This window comes from Rhinoderma darwinii, chromosome 2 (assembly GCF_050947455.1).
Source record: "Rhinoderma darwinii isolate aRhiDar2 chromosome 2, aRhiDar2.hap1, whole genome shotgun sequence".
Taxonomy (NCBI): domain Eukaryota; kingdom Metazoa; phylum Chordata; class Amphibia; order Anura; family Rhinodermatidae; genus Rhinoderma; species Rhinoderma darwinii.
In genome coordinates this window covers 327,785,306-327,795,066 of record NC_134688.1, presented here as the reverse complement: position 1 = coordinate 327,795,066, position 9,761 = coordinate 327,785,306, and the positions used below count along the sequence as shown (strand labels likewise).

The following is a 9,761-nucleotide window of genomic DNA, read 5'->3' as shown; positions in this document are numbered from 1 at the left end:
TTTTATTATGTCGTTTAGATTTTGTATCACAATAGATTAAATAGGACTATGGATTAAAGCATTTAACGTCAATGGCCATTCTAAGCTGAATGTTCCTGCTCTCGTCAGATCGCAGAAGTTACACAGCTTAAGGCCTCGCTAGTACCAGTGTGGGAGACTGTCTGGGAATCCGTGGTGCGGTTGACTTTTTATTATGTTGTTTAGATTTTGTTTCACAATAGATTAAATAGGACTATGGATTAAGGCTTTTAATGTCAATGGCCATTCTAAGCTGAATGTGCCTGCTCTCGTCAGATCGCAGAAGTTACACAGCTTAAGGCCTCGCTAGTACCGGTGTGGGAGACTGTCTGGGAATCCGTGGTGCGGTTGACTTTTTATTATGTCGTTTAGATTTTGTTTCACAATCGATTAAAAAGGACTATGGATTAAAGCATTTAATGTCAATGGCCATTCTAAGCTGAAAGTGCATGCTCTTGTTAGATTGCAGAAGTTAAACAGCTTAACGCCTCGCTAGTACCAGTGTGGGAGACTGTTTGGGAATCCATGGTGCGGTTGACTTTTTATTATTTCGTTTAGATTTTGTTTCACAATAGATTAAATAGGACTATGGATTAAAACATTTAACGTCAATGGCCATTCTAAGCTGAATGTACCTGCTCTCGTCAGATCGCAGAAGTTACACAGCTTAAGGCCTCGCTAGTACCAGTGTGGGAGACTGTCTGGGAATCCGTGGTGCGGTTGAATTTTTATTATGTCGTTTAGATTTTGTTTCACAATCGATTAAAAAGGACTATGGATTAAAGCATTTAATGTCAATGGCCATTCTAAGCTGAATGTCCCTGCTCTCGTCAGATCGCAGAAGTTACACAGCTTAAGGCCTCGCTAGTACCAGTGTGGGAGACTGTCTGGGAATCCGTGGTGCGGTTGACTTTTTATTATGTCGTTTAGATTTTGTTTCACAATCGATTAAAAAGGACTATGGATTAAAGCATTTAAAGTCAATGCTCATTCTAAGCTGAATGTGCCTGCTCTCGTTAGATCGCAGAAGTTACACAGCTTAACGCCTCGCTAGTACCAGTGTGGGAGACTGTCTGGGAATCCGTGGTGCGGTTGACTTTTTATTATGTCGTTTAGATTTTGTTTCACAATCGATTAAAAAGGACTATGGATTAAAGCATTTAATGTCAATGGCCATTCTAAGCTGAATGTGCCTGCTCTCGTCAGAACGCAGAAGTTACACAGCTTAAGGCCTCGCTAGTACCAGTGTGGGAGACTGTCTGGGAATCCGTGGTGCGGTTAACTTTTTATTATGTTGTTTAGATTTTGTTTCACAATCGATTAAAAAGGACTATGGATTAAAGCATTTAATGTCAATGGCCATTCTAAGCTGAATGTGCCTGCTCTCGTCAGAACGCAGAAGTTACATAGCTTAAGGCCTCGCTAGTACCAGTGTGGGAGACTGTCTGGGAATCCGTGGTGCGGTTGACTTTTTATAATGTTGTTTAGATTTTGTTTCACAATAGATTAAATAGGACTATGGATTAAAGCTTTTAATGTCAATGGCCATTCTAAGCTGAATGTGCCTGCTCTCGTCAGATCGCAGAAGTTACACAGCTTAAGGCCTCGCTAGTACCAGTGTGGGAGACTGTCTGGGAATCCGTGGTGCGGTTGAGTTTTTATTATGTCGTTTAGATTTTGTTTCACAATCGATTAAAAAGGACTATGGATTAAAGCATTTAATGTCAATGGCCATTCTAAGCTGAATGTGCATGCTCTCGTTAGATCGCAGAAGTTAAACAGCTTAATGCCTCGCTAGTACCAGTGTGGGAGACTGTCTGGGAATCCGTGGTGCGGTTGACTTTTTATTATTTCGTTTAGATTTTGTTTCACAATAGATTAAATAGGACTATGGATTAAAACATTTAACGTCAATGGCCATTCTAAGCTGAATGTGCCTGCTCTCGTCAGATCGCAGAAGTTACACAGCTTAAGGCCTCGCTAGTACCAGTGTGGGAGACTGTCTGGGAATCCGTGGTGCGGTTGAATTTTTATTATGTCGTTTAGATTTTGTTTCACAATCGATTAAAAAGGACTATGGATTAAAGCATTTAATGTCAATGGCCATTCTAAGCTGAATGTCCCTGCTCTCGTCAGATCACAGAAGTTACACAGCTTAAGGCCTCGCTAGTACCAGTGTGGGAGACTGTCTGGGAATCCGTGGTGCGGTTGACTTTTTATTATGTCGTTTAGATTTTGTTTCACAATAGATTAAAAAGGACTATGGATTAAAGCATTTAATGTCAATGGCCATTCTAAGCTGAATGTGCCTGCTCTCGTCAGATCGCAGAAGTTACACAGCTTAAGGCCTCGCTAGTACCAGTGTGGGAGACTGTCTGGGAATCCGTGGTGCGGTTGACTTTTTATTATGTCGTTTAGATTATGTTTCACAATAGATTAAATAGGACTATGGATTAAAGCATTTAACGTCAATAGCCATTCTAAGCTGAATGTGCCTGCTCTCGTCAGAACGCAGAAGTTACACAGCTTAAGGCCTCGCTAGTACCGGTGTGGGAGACTGTCTGGGAATCCGTGGTGTGGTTGAATTTTTATTATGTCGTTTAGATTTTGTTTCACAATCGATTAAAAAGGACTATGGATTAAAGCCTTTAATGTCAATGGCCATTCTAAGCTGAATGTCCCTGCTCTCGTCAGATCGCAGAAGTTACACAGCTTAAGGCCTCGCTAGTACCAGTGTGGGAGACTGTCTGGGAATACGTGGTGCGGTTGACTTCTTATTATGTTGTTTAGATTTTGTTTCACAGTAGATTTAATAGGACTATGGATTAAGGCTTTTAATGTCAATGGCCATTCTAAGCTGAATGTGCCTGCTCTCGTCAGATCGCAGAAGTTACACAGCTTAAGGCCTCGCTAGTACCAGTGTGGGAGACTGTCTGGGAATCCGTGGTGCGGTTGCCTTTTTATTATGTAGTTTAGATTTTGTTTCACAATCGATTAAAAAGGACTATGGATTAAAGCATTTCATGTCAATGGCCATTCTAAGCTGAATGTGCCTGCTCTCGTCAGATCGCAGAAGTTACACAGCTTAACGCCTCGCTAGTACCAGTGTGGGAGACTGTCTGGGAATCCGTGGTGCGGTTGACTTTTTATTATGTCGTTTAGATTTTGTTTCACAATAGATTAAATAGGACTATGGATTAAAGCATTTAACGTCAATGGCCATTCTAAGCTGAATGTGCCTGCTCTCGTCAGAATGCAGAAGTTACACAGCTTAAGGCCTCGCTAGTACCAGTGTGGGAGACTGTTTGGGAATCCGTGGTGCGGTTGAATTTTTATTATGTCGTTTAGATTTTGTTTCACAATAGATTAAATAGGACTATTGATTAAGGCTTTTAATGTCAATGGCCATTCTAAGCTGAATGTGCCTGCTCTCGTCAGATCGCAGAAGTTACACAGCTTAAGGCCTCGCTAGTACCAGTGTGGGAGACTGTCTGGGAATCCGTGGTGCGGTTGACTTTTTATTATGTCGTTTAGATTTTGTTTCACAATCGATTAAAAAGGACTATGGATTAAAGCATTTAATGTCAATGGCCATTCTAAGCTGAATGTCCCTGCTCTCGTCAGATCGCAGAAGTTACACAGTTTAAGGCCTCGCTAGTACCAGTGTGGGAGACTGTCTGGGAATCCGTGGTGCGGTTGACTTTTTATTATGTCGTTTAGATTTTGTTTCACAATCGATTAAAAAGGACTATGGATTAAAGCATTTAATGTCAATGGCCATTCTAAGCTGAATGTGCCTGCTCTCGTCAGATCGCAGAAGTTACACAGCTTAAGGCCTCGCTAGTACCAGTGTGGGAGACTGTCTGGGAATCCGTGGTGCGGTTGACTTTTTATTATGTCGTTTAGATTTTGTTTCACAATAGATTAAAAAGGACTATGGATTAAAGCATTTAATGTCAATGGCCATTCTAAGCTGAATGTGCCTGCTCTCGTCAGATCGCAGAAGTTACACAGCTTAAGGCCTCGCTAGTACCAGTGTGGGAGACTGTCTGGGAATCCGTGGTGCGGTTGACTTTTTATTATGTCGTTTAGATTATGTTTCACAATAGATTAAATAGGACTATGGATTAAAGCATTTAACGTCAATAGCCATTCTAAGCTGAATGTGCCTGCTCTCGTCAGAACGCAGAAGTTACACAGCTTAAGGCCTCGCTAGTACCAGTGTGGGAGACTGTCTGTGAATCCGTGGTGTGGTTGAATTTTTATTATGTCGTTTAGATTTTGTTTCACAATCGATTAAAATGGACTATGGATTTAAGCATTTATTGTCAATGGCCATTCTAAGATGAATGTCCCTGCTCTCGTCAGATCGCAGAAGTTACACAGCTTAAGGCCTCGCTAGTACGAGTGTGAGAGACTGTCTGGGAATCCGTGGTGTGGTTGACTTTTTATTATGTCGTTTAGATTTTGTTTCACAATCGATTAAAAAGGACTATGGATTAAAGCATTTAATGTCAATTGCAATTCAAAGCTGCATGTGCCTTCTCTTGTCAGATCGCAGCAGTTACACAGCTTAAGGCCTCGCTAGTACCAGTGTGGGAGACTGTCAAGGAATCCGTGGTGCGGTTCGGCTTTTTATTATGTCGTTTAGATTTTGTTTCACAATAGATTAAATAGGACTATGGATTAAAGCATTTAACATCAAAGGCCATTCTAAGCTGAATTTGCCTGCTCTCGTCAGATCGCAGAAGTTACTCAGCTTAAGGCCTCGCTAGTACCAGTGTGGGAGACTTTCTGGGAATCCGTGGTGCGGTTGACTTTTTATTATGTTGTTTAGATTTTGTTTCACAATCGATTAAAAAGGACTATGGATTAAAGCATTTAATGTCAATGGCCATTCTAAGCTGAATGTCCCTGCTCTCGTCAGATCGCAGAAGTTACACAGCTTAAGGCCTCGCTAGTATCAGTGTGGGAGACTGTCTGGGAATCCGTGGTGCGGTTGACTTTTTATTATGTCGTTTAGATTTTGTTTCACAGTAGATTAAATAGGACTATGGATTAAGGCTTTTAATGTCAATGGCCATTCTAAGCTGAATGTGCCTGCTCTCGTCAGATCGCAGAAGTTACACAGCTTAAGGCCTCGCTAGTACCAGTGTGGGAGACTGTCTGGGAATCCGTGGTGCGGTTAACTTTTATTATGTCGTTTAGATTTTGTTTCACAATCGATTAAAATGGACTATGGATTTAAGTATTTATTGTCAATGGCCATTCTAAGATGTATGTCCCTGCTCTCGTCAGATCGCAGAAGTTACACAGCTTAAGGCCTCGCTAGTACGAGTGTGAGAGACTGTCTGGGAATCCGTGGTGCGGTTGACTTTTTATTATGTTGTTTAGATTTTGTTTCACAATCGATTAAAAAGGACTATGGATTAAAGCATTTAATGTCAATTGCAATTCAAAGCTGCATGTGCCTGCTCTTGTCTGATCGCAGTAGTTACACAGCTTAAGGCCTCGCTAGTACCAGTGTGGGAGACTGTCAGGGAATCCGTGGTGCGGTTCGGCTTTTTATTATGTCGTTTAGATTTTGTTTCACAATAGATTAAATAGGACTATGGATTAAAGCATTTAACATCAATGGCCATTCTAAGCTGAATTTGCCTGCACTCGTCAGATCGCAGAAGTTACACAGCTTAAGGCCTTGCTAGTACCAGTGTGGGAGACTTTCTGGGAATCCGTGGTGCGGTTGACTTTTATTATGTCGTTTAGATTTTGTTTCACAGTAGATTAAATAGGACTATGGATTATGGCTTTTAATGTCAATGGCCATTCTAAGCTTAATGTGCCTGCTCTCGTCAGATCGCAGAAGTTACACAGCTTAAGGCCTCGCTAGTACCAGTGTGGGAGACTGTCTGGGAATCCGTGGTGCGGTTGACTTTTTATTATGTCGTTTAGATTTTGTTTCACAATCGATTAAAAAGGACTATGGATTAAAGCATTTAAAGCATTTAAAGCATTTAATGTCAATGGCCATTCTAAGCTGAATGTTCCTGCTCTCGTCAGATCGCAGAAGTTATACAGCTTAAGGCCTCGCTAGTACCAGTGTGGGAGACTGTCTGGGAATCCGTGGTGCGGTTGACTTTTTATTATGTCGTTTAGATTTGTTTCACAATCGATTAAAATGGACTATGGATTTAAGCATTTATTGTCAATGGCCATTCTAAGATGAATGTCCCTGCTCTCGTCAGATCGCAGAAGTTACACAGCCTAAGGCCTCGCTAGTACGAGTGTGAGAGACTGTCTGGGAATCCGTGGTGCGGTTGACTTTTTATTATGTCGTTTAGATTTTGTTTCACAATCGATTAAAAAGGACTATGGATTAAAGCATTTAATGTCAATTGCAATTCAAAGCTGCATGTGCCTGCTCTCGTCAGATCGCAGTAGTTACACAGCTTAAGGCCTCGCTAGTACCACTGTGGGAGACTGTCTGGTAATCTGTGGTGCAGTTGACTTTTTATTATGTCGTTTAGATTTTGTTTCACAATAGATTAAATAGGACTATGGATTAAAGCTTTTAACGTCAATGGCCATTCTAAGCTGAATGTTCCTGCTCTCGTCAGATCGCAGAAGTTACACAGCTTAAGGCCTCGCTAGTACCAGTGTGGGAGACTGTCTGGGAATCCGTGGTGCGGTTAACTTTTTATTATGTTGTTTAGATTTTGTTTCACAATCGATTAAAAAGGACTATGGATTAAAACATTTAATGTCAGTTGCCATTCTAAGCTGAATGTCCCTGCTCTCGTCAGATTGCAGAAGTTACACAGCTTAAGGCCTCGCTATTATCAGTGTGGGAGACTGTCTGGGAATCCGTGGTGCGGTTGACTTTTTATTATGTCGTTTAGATTTGTTTCACAATCGATTAAAAAGGACTATGGATTAAAGCATTTAATGTCAATGGCCATTCTAAGCTGAATGTGCCTGCTCTCGTCAGATCGCAGAAGTTACACAGCTTAAGGCCTCGTTAGTACCAGTGTGGGAGACTGTCTGGGAATCCGTGGTGCGGTTGACTTTTTATTATGTTGTTTAGATTTTGTTTCACAATAGATTAAATAGGACTATGGATTAAGGCTTTTAATGTCAATGGCCATTCTAAGCTGAATGTGCCTGCTCTCGTCAGATCGCAGAAGTTACACAGCTTAAGGCCTCGCTAGTACCAGTGTGGGAGACTGTCTGGGAATCCGTGGTGCTGTTGACTTTTTATTATGTCGTTTAGATTTTGTTTCACAATCGATTAAAAAGGACTATGGATTAAAGCATTTAATGTCAATGGCCATTCTAAGCTGAATGTGCATGCTCTCGTTAGATCGCAGAAGTTAAACAGCTTAACGCCTCGCTAGTACCAGTGTGGGAGACTGTCTGGGAATCCGTGGTGCGGTTGACTTTTTATGATTTTGTTTCACAATAGATTAAATAGGACTATGGATTAAAACATTTAACGTCAATGGCCATTCTAAGCTGAATGTCCCTGCTCTCGTCAGATCGCAGAAGTTACACAGCTTAAGGCCTCGCTAGTACGAGTGTGAGAGACTGTCTGGGAATCCGTGGTGTGGTTGACTTTTTATTATGTCGTTTAGATTTTGTTTCACAATCGATTAAAATGGACTATGGATTAAAGCATTTAATGTCAATTGCAATTCAAAGCTGCATGTGCCTTCTCTTGTCAGATCGCAGCAGTTACACAGCTTAAGGCCTCGCTAGTACCAGTGTGGGAGACTGTCAAGGAATCCGTGGTGCGGTTCGGCTTTTTATTATGTCGTTTAGATTTTGTTTCACAATAGATTAAATAGGACTATGGATTAAAGCATTTAACATCAATGGCCATTCTATGCTGAATTTGCCTGCTCTCGTCAGATCGCAGAAGTTACACAGCTTAAGGCCTCGCTAGTACCAGTGTGGGAGACTTTCTGGGAATCCGTGGTGCAGTTGACTTTTTATTATGTTGTTTAGATTTTGTTTCACAATCGATTAAAAAGGACTATGGATTAAAGCATTTGATGTCAATGGCCATTCTAAGCTGAATGTCCCTGCTCTCGTCAGATCGCAGAAGTTACACAGCTTAAGGCCTCGCTAGTATCAGTGTGGGAGACTGTCTGGGAATCCGTGGTGCGGTTGACTTTTTATTATGTCGTTTAGATTTTGTTTCACAGTAGATTAAATAGGACTATGGATTAAGGCTTTTAATGTCAATGGCCATTCTAAGCTGAATGTGCCTTCTCTCGTCAGATCGCAGAAGTTACACAGCTTAAGGCCTCGCTAGTACCAGTGTGAGAGACTGTCTGGGAATCCATGGTGCGGTTGACTTTTTATTATGTCGTTTAGATTTTGTTTCACAATCGATTAAAAAGGACTATGGATTAAAGCATTTAATGTCAATTGCAATTCAAAGCTGCATGTACCTGCTCTTGTCTGATCGCAGTAGTTACACAGCTTAAGGCCTCGCTAGTACCAGTGTGGGAGACTGTCAGGGAATCCGTGGTGCGGTTCGGCTTTTTATTATGTCGTTTAGATTTTGTTTCACAATAGATTAAATAGGACTATGGATTAAAGCATTTAACATCAATGGCCATTCTAAGCTGAATTTGCCTGCACTCGTCAGATCGCAGAAGTTACACAGCTTAAGGCCTTGCTAGTACCAGTGTGGGAGACTTTCTGGGAATCCGTGGTGCGGTTGACTTTTTATTATGTCGTTTAGATTTTGTTTCACAGTAGATTAAATAGGACTATGGATTATGGCTTTTAATGTCAATGGCCATTCTAAGCTTAATGTGCCTGCTCTCGTCAGATCGCAGAAGTTACACAGCTTAAGGCCTCGCTAGTACCAGTGTGGGAGACTGTCTGGGAATCCGTGGTGCGGTTGACTTTTTATTATGTCGTTTAGATTTTGTTTCACAATCGATTAAAAAGGACTATGGATTAAAGCATTTAAAGCATTTAAAGCATTTAATGTCAATGGCCATTCTAAGCTGAATGTTCCTGCTCTCGTCAGATCGCAGAAGTTATACAGCTTAAGGCCTCGCTAGTACCAGTGTGGGAGACTGTCTGGGAATCCGTGGTGCGGTTGACTTTTTATTATGTCGTTTAGATTTGTTTCACAATCGATTAAAATGGACTATGGATTTAAGCATTTATTGTCAATGGCCATTCTAAGATGAATGTCCCTGCTCTCGTCAGATCGCAGAAGTTACACAGCCTAAGGCCTCGCTAGTACGAGTGTGAGAGACTGTCTGGGAATCCGTGGTGCGGTTGACTTTTTATTATGTCGTTAAGATTTTGTTTCACAATCGATTAAAAAGGACTATGGATTAAAGCATTTAATGTCAATTGCAATTCAAAGCTGCATGTGCCTGCTCTCGTCAGATCGCAGAAGTTACACAGCTTAAGGCCTCGCTAGTACCACTGTGGGAGACTGTCTGGTAATCTGTGGTGCAGTTGACTTTTTATTATGTCGTTTAGATTTTGTTTCACAATAGATTAAATAGGACTATGGATTAAAGCTTTTAACGTCAATGGCCATTCTAAGCTGAATGTTCCTGCTCTCGTCAGATCGCAGAAGTTACACAGCTTAAGGCCTCGCTAGTACCAGTGTGGGAGACTGTCTGGGAATCCGTGGTGCGGTTGAATTTTTATTATGTCGTTTAGATTTTGTTTCACAATCGATTAAAAAAGACTATGGATTAAAGAATTTA

General features: G+C 41.3%; 37 pseudogenes; all 37 read left to right on the top strand.

Moving 5' to 3' along the window:
- The first annotated feature begins 67 nt into the window (after window positions 1-67).
- On the top strand, window positions 68-186 carry LOC142747385 (5S ribosomal RNA; annotated as a pseudogene).
- A 67-nt stretch (window positions 187-253) lies between these two features.
- On the top strand, window positions 254-372 carry LOC142747780 (5S ribosomal RNA; annotated as a pseudogene).
- Window positions 373-625: 253 nt separating this feature from the next.
- LOC142744177 (5S ribosomal RNA) lies at window positions 626-744 on the top strand (annotated as a pseudogene).
- Window positions 745-811: 67 nt separating this feature from the next.
- Window positions 812-930, top strand: LOC142743997 (5S ribosomal RNA; annotated as a pseudogene).
- A 253-nt stretch (window positions 931-1,183) lies between these two features.
- Window positions 1,184-1,302, top strand: LOC142744290 (5S ribosomal RNA; annotated as a pseudogene).
- A 67-nt stretch (window positions 1,303-1,369) lies between these two features.
- On the top strand, window positions 1,370-1,488 carry LOC142744082 (5S ribosomal RNA; annotated as a pseudogene).
- A 67-nt stretch (window positions 1,489-1,555) lies between these two features.
- On the top strand, window positions 1,556-1,674 carry LOC142745037 (5S ribosomal RNA; annotated as a pseudogene).
- Window positions 1,675-1,741: 67 nt separating this feature from the next.
- LOC142745725 (5S ribosomal RNA) lies at window positions 1,742-1,860 on the top strand (annotated as a pseudogene).
- A 67-nt stretch (window positions 1,861-1,927) lies between these two features.
- Window positions 1,928-2,046, top strand: LOC142744802 (5S ribosomal RNA; annotated as a pseudogene).
- Window positions 2,047-2,113: 67 nt separating this feature from the next.
- Window positions 2,114-2,232, top strand: LOC142745446 (5S ribosomal RNA; annotated as a pseudogene).
- Window positions 2,233-2,299: 67 nt separating this feature from the next.
- LOC142745039 (5S ribosomal RNA) lies at window positions 2,300-2,418 on the top strand (annotated as a pseudogene).
- Window positions 2,419-2,485: 67 nt separating this feature from the next.
- On the top strand, window positions 2,486-2,604 carry LOC142745515 (5S ribosomal RNA; annotated as a pseudogene).
- A 67-nt stretch (window positions 2,605-2,671) lies between these two features.
- Window positions 2,672-2,790, top strand: LOC142747846 (5S ribosomal RNA; annotated as a pseudogene).
- A 67-nt stretch (window positions 2,791-2,857) lies between these two features.
- LOC142744402 (5S ribosomal RNA) lies at window positions 2,858-2,976 on the top strand (annotated as a pseudogene).
- A 67-nt stretch (window positions 2,977-3,043) lies between these two features.
- Window positions 3,044-3,162, top strand: LOC142745839 (5S ribosomal RNA; annotated as a pseudogene).
- A 67-nt stretch (window positions 3,163-3,229) lies between these two features.
- Window positions 3,230-3,348, top strand: LOC142745968 (5S ribosomal RNA; annotated as a pseudogene).
- A 67-nt stretch (window positions 3,349-3,415) lies between these two features.
- Window positions 3,416-3,534, top strand: LOC142746305 (5S ribosomal RNA; annotated as a pseudogene).
- A 67-nt stretch (window positions 3,535-3,601) lies between these two features.
- On the top strand, window positions 3,602-3,720 carry LOC142744567 (5S ribosomal RNA; annotated as a pseudogene).
- Window positions 3,721-3,787: 67 nt separating this feature from the next.
- LOC142745027 (5S ribosomal RNA) lies at window positions 3,788-3,906 on the top strand (annotated as a pseudogene).
- A 67-nt stretch (window positions 3,907-3,973) lies between these two features.
- LOC142745015 (5S ribosomal RNA) lies at window positions 3,974-4,092 on the top strand (annotated as a pseudogene).
- Window positions 4,093-4,159: 67 nt separating this feature from the next.
- LOC142746490 (5S ribosomal RNA) lies at window positions 4,160-4,278 on the top strand (annotated as a pseudogene).
- A 440-nt stretch (window positions 4,279-4,718) lies between these two features.
- LOC142746968 (5S ribosomal RNA) lies at window positions 4,719-4,837 on the top strand (annotated as a pseudogene).
- Window positions 4,838-4,904: 67 nt separating this feature from the next.
- On the top strand, window positions 4,905-5,023 carry LOC142745213 (5S ribosomal RNA; annotated as a pseudogene).
- A 67-nt stretch (window positions 5,024-5,090) lies between these two features.
- On the top strand, window positions 5,091-5,209 carry LOC142744732 (5S ribosomal RNA; annotated as a pseudogene).
- Window positions 5,210-5,648: 439 nt separating this feature from the next.
- On the top strand, window positions 5,649-5,767 carry LOC142746836 (5S ribosomal RNA; annotated as a pseudogene).
- A 66-nt stretch (window positions 5,768-5,833) lies between these two features.
- Window positions 5,834-5,952, top strand: LOC142744245 (5S ribosomal RNA; annotated as a pseudogene).
- Window positions 5,953-6,037: 85 nt separating this feature from the next.
- LOC142747384 (5S ribosomal RNA) lies at window positions 6,038-6,156 on the top strand (annotated as a pseudogene).
- A 438-nt stretch (window positions 6,157-6,594) lies between these two features.
- On the top strand, window positions 6,595-6,713 carry LOC142744898 (5S ribosomal RNA; annotated as a pseudogene).
- Window positions 6,714-6,965: 252 nt separating this feature from the next.
- On the top strand, window positions 6,966-7,084 carry LOC142744337 (5S ribosomal RNA; annotated as a pseudogene).
- A 67-nt stretch (window positions 7,085-7,151) lies between these two features.
- LOC142744062 (5S ribosomal RNA) lies at window positions 7,152-7,270 on the top strand (annotated as a pseudogene).
- Window positions 7,271-7,337: 67 nt separating this feature from the next.
- Window positions 7,338-7,456, top strand: LOC142745923 (5S ribosomal RNA; annotated as a pseudogene).
- Window positions 7,457-7,885: 429 nt separating this feature from the next.
- On the top strand, window positions 7,886-8,004 carry LOC142746413 (5S ribosomal RNA; annotated as a pseudogene).
- Window positions 8,005-8,071: 67 nt separating this feature from the next.
- Window positions 8,072-8,190, top strand: LOC142745212 (5S ribosomal RNA; annotated as a pseudogene).
- Window positions 8,191-8,630: 440 nt separating this feature from the next.
- LOC142746838 (5S ribosomal RNA) lies at window positions 8,631-8,749 on the top strand (annotated as a pseudogene).
- Window positions 8,750-8,816: 67 nt separating this feature from the next.
- LOC142744243 (5S ribosomal RNA) lies at window positions 8,817-8,935 on the top strand (annotated as a pseudogene).
- An 85-nt stretch (window positions 8,936-9,020) lies between these two features.
- On the top strand, window positions 9,021-9,139 carry LOC142747383 (5S ribosomal RNA; annotated as a pseudogene).
- Window positions 9,140-9,577: 438 nt separating this feature from the next.
- On the top strand, window positions 9,578-9,696 carry LOC142744904 (5S ribosomal RNA; annotated as a pseudogene).
- The last annotated feature ends 65 nt before the right edge of the window (window positions 9,697-9,761 follow it).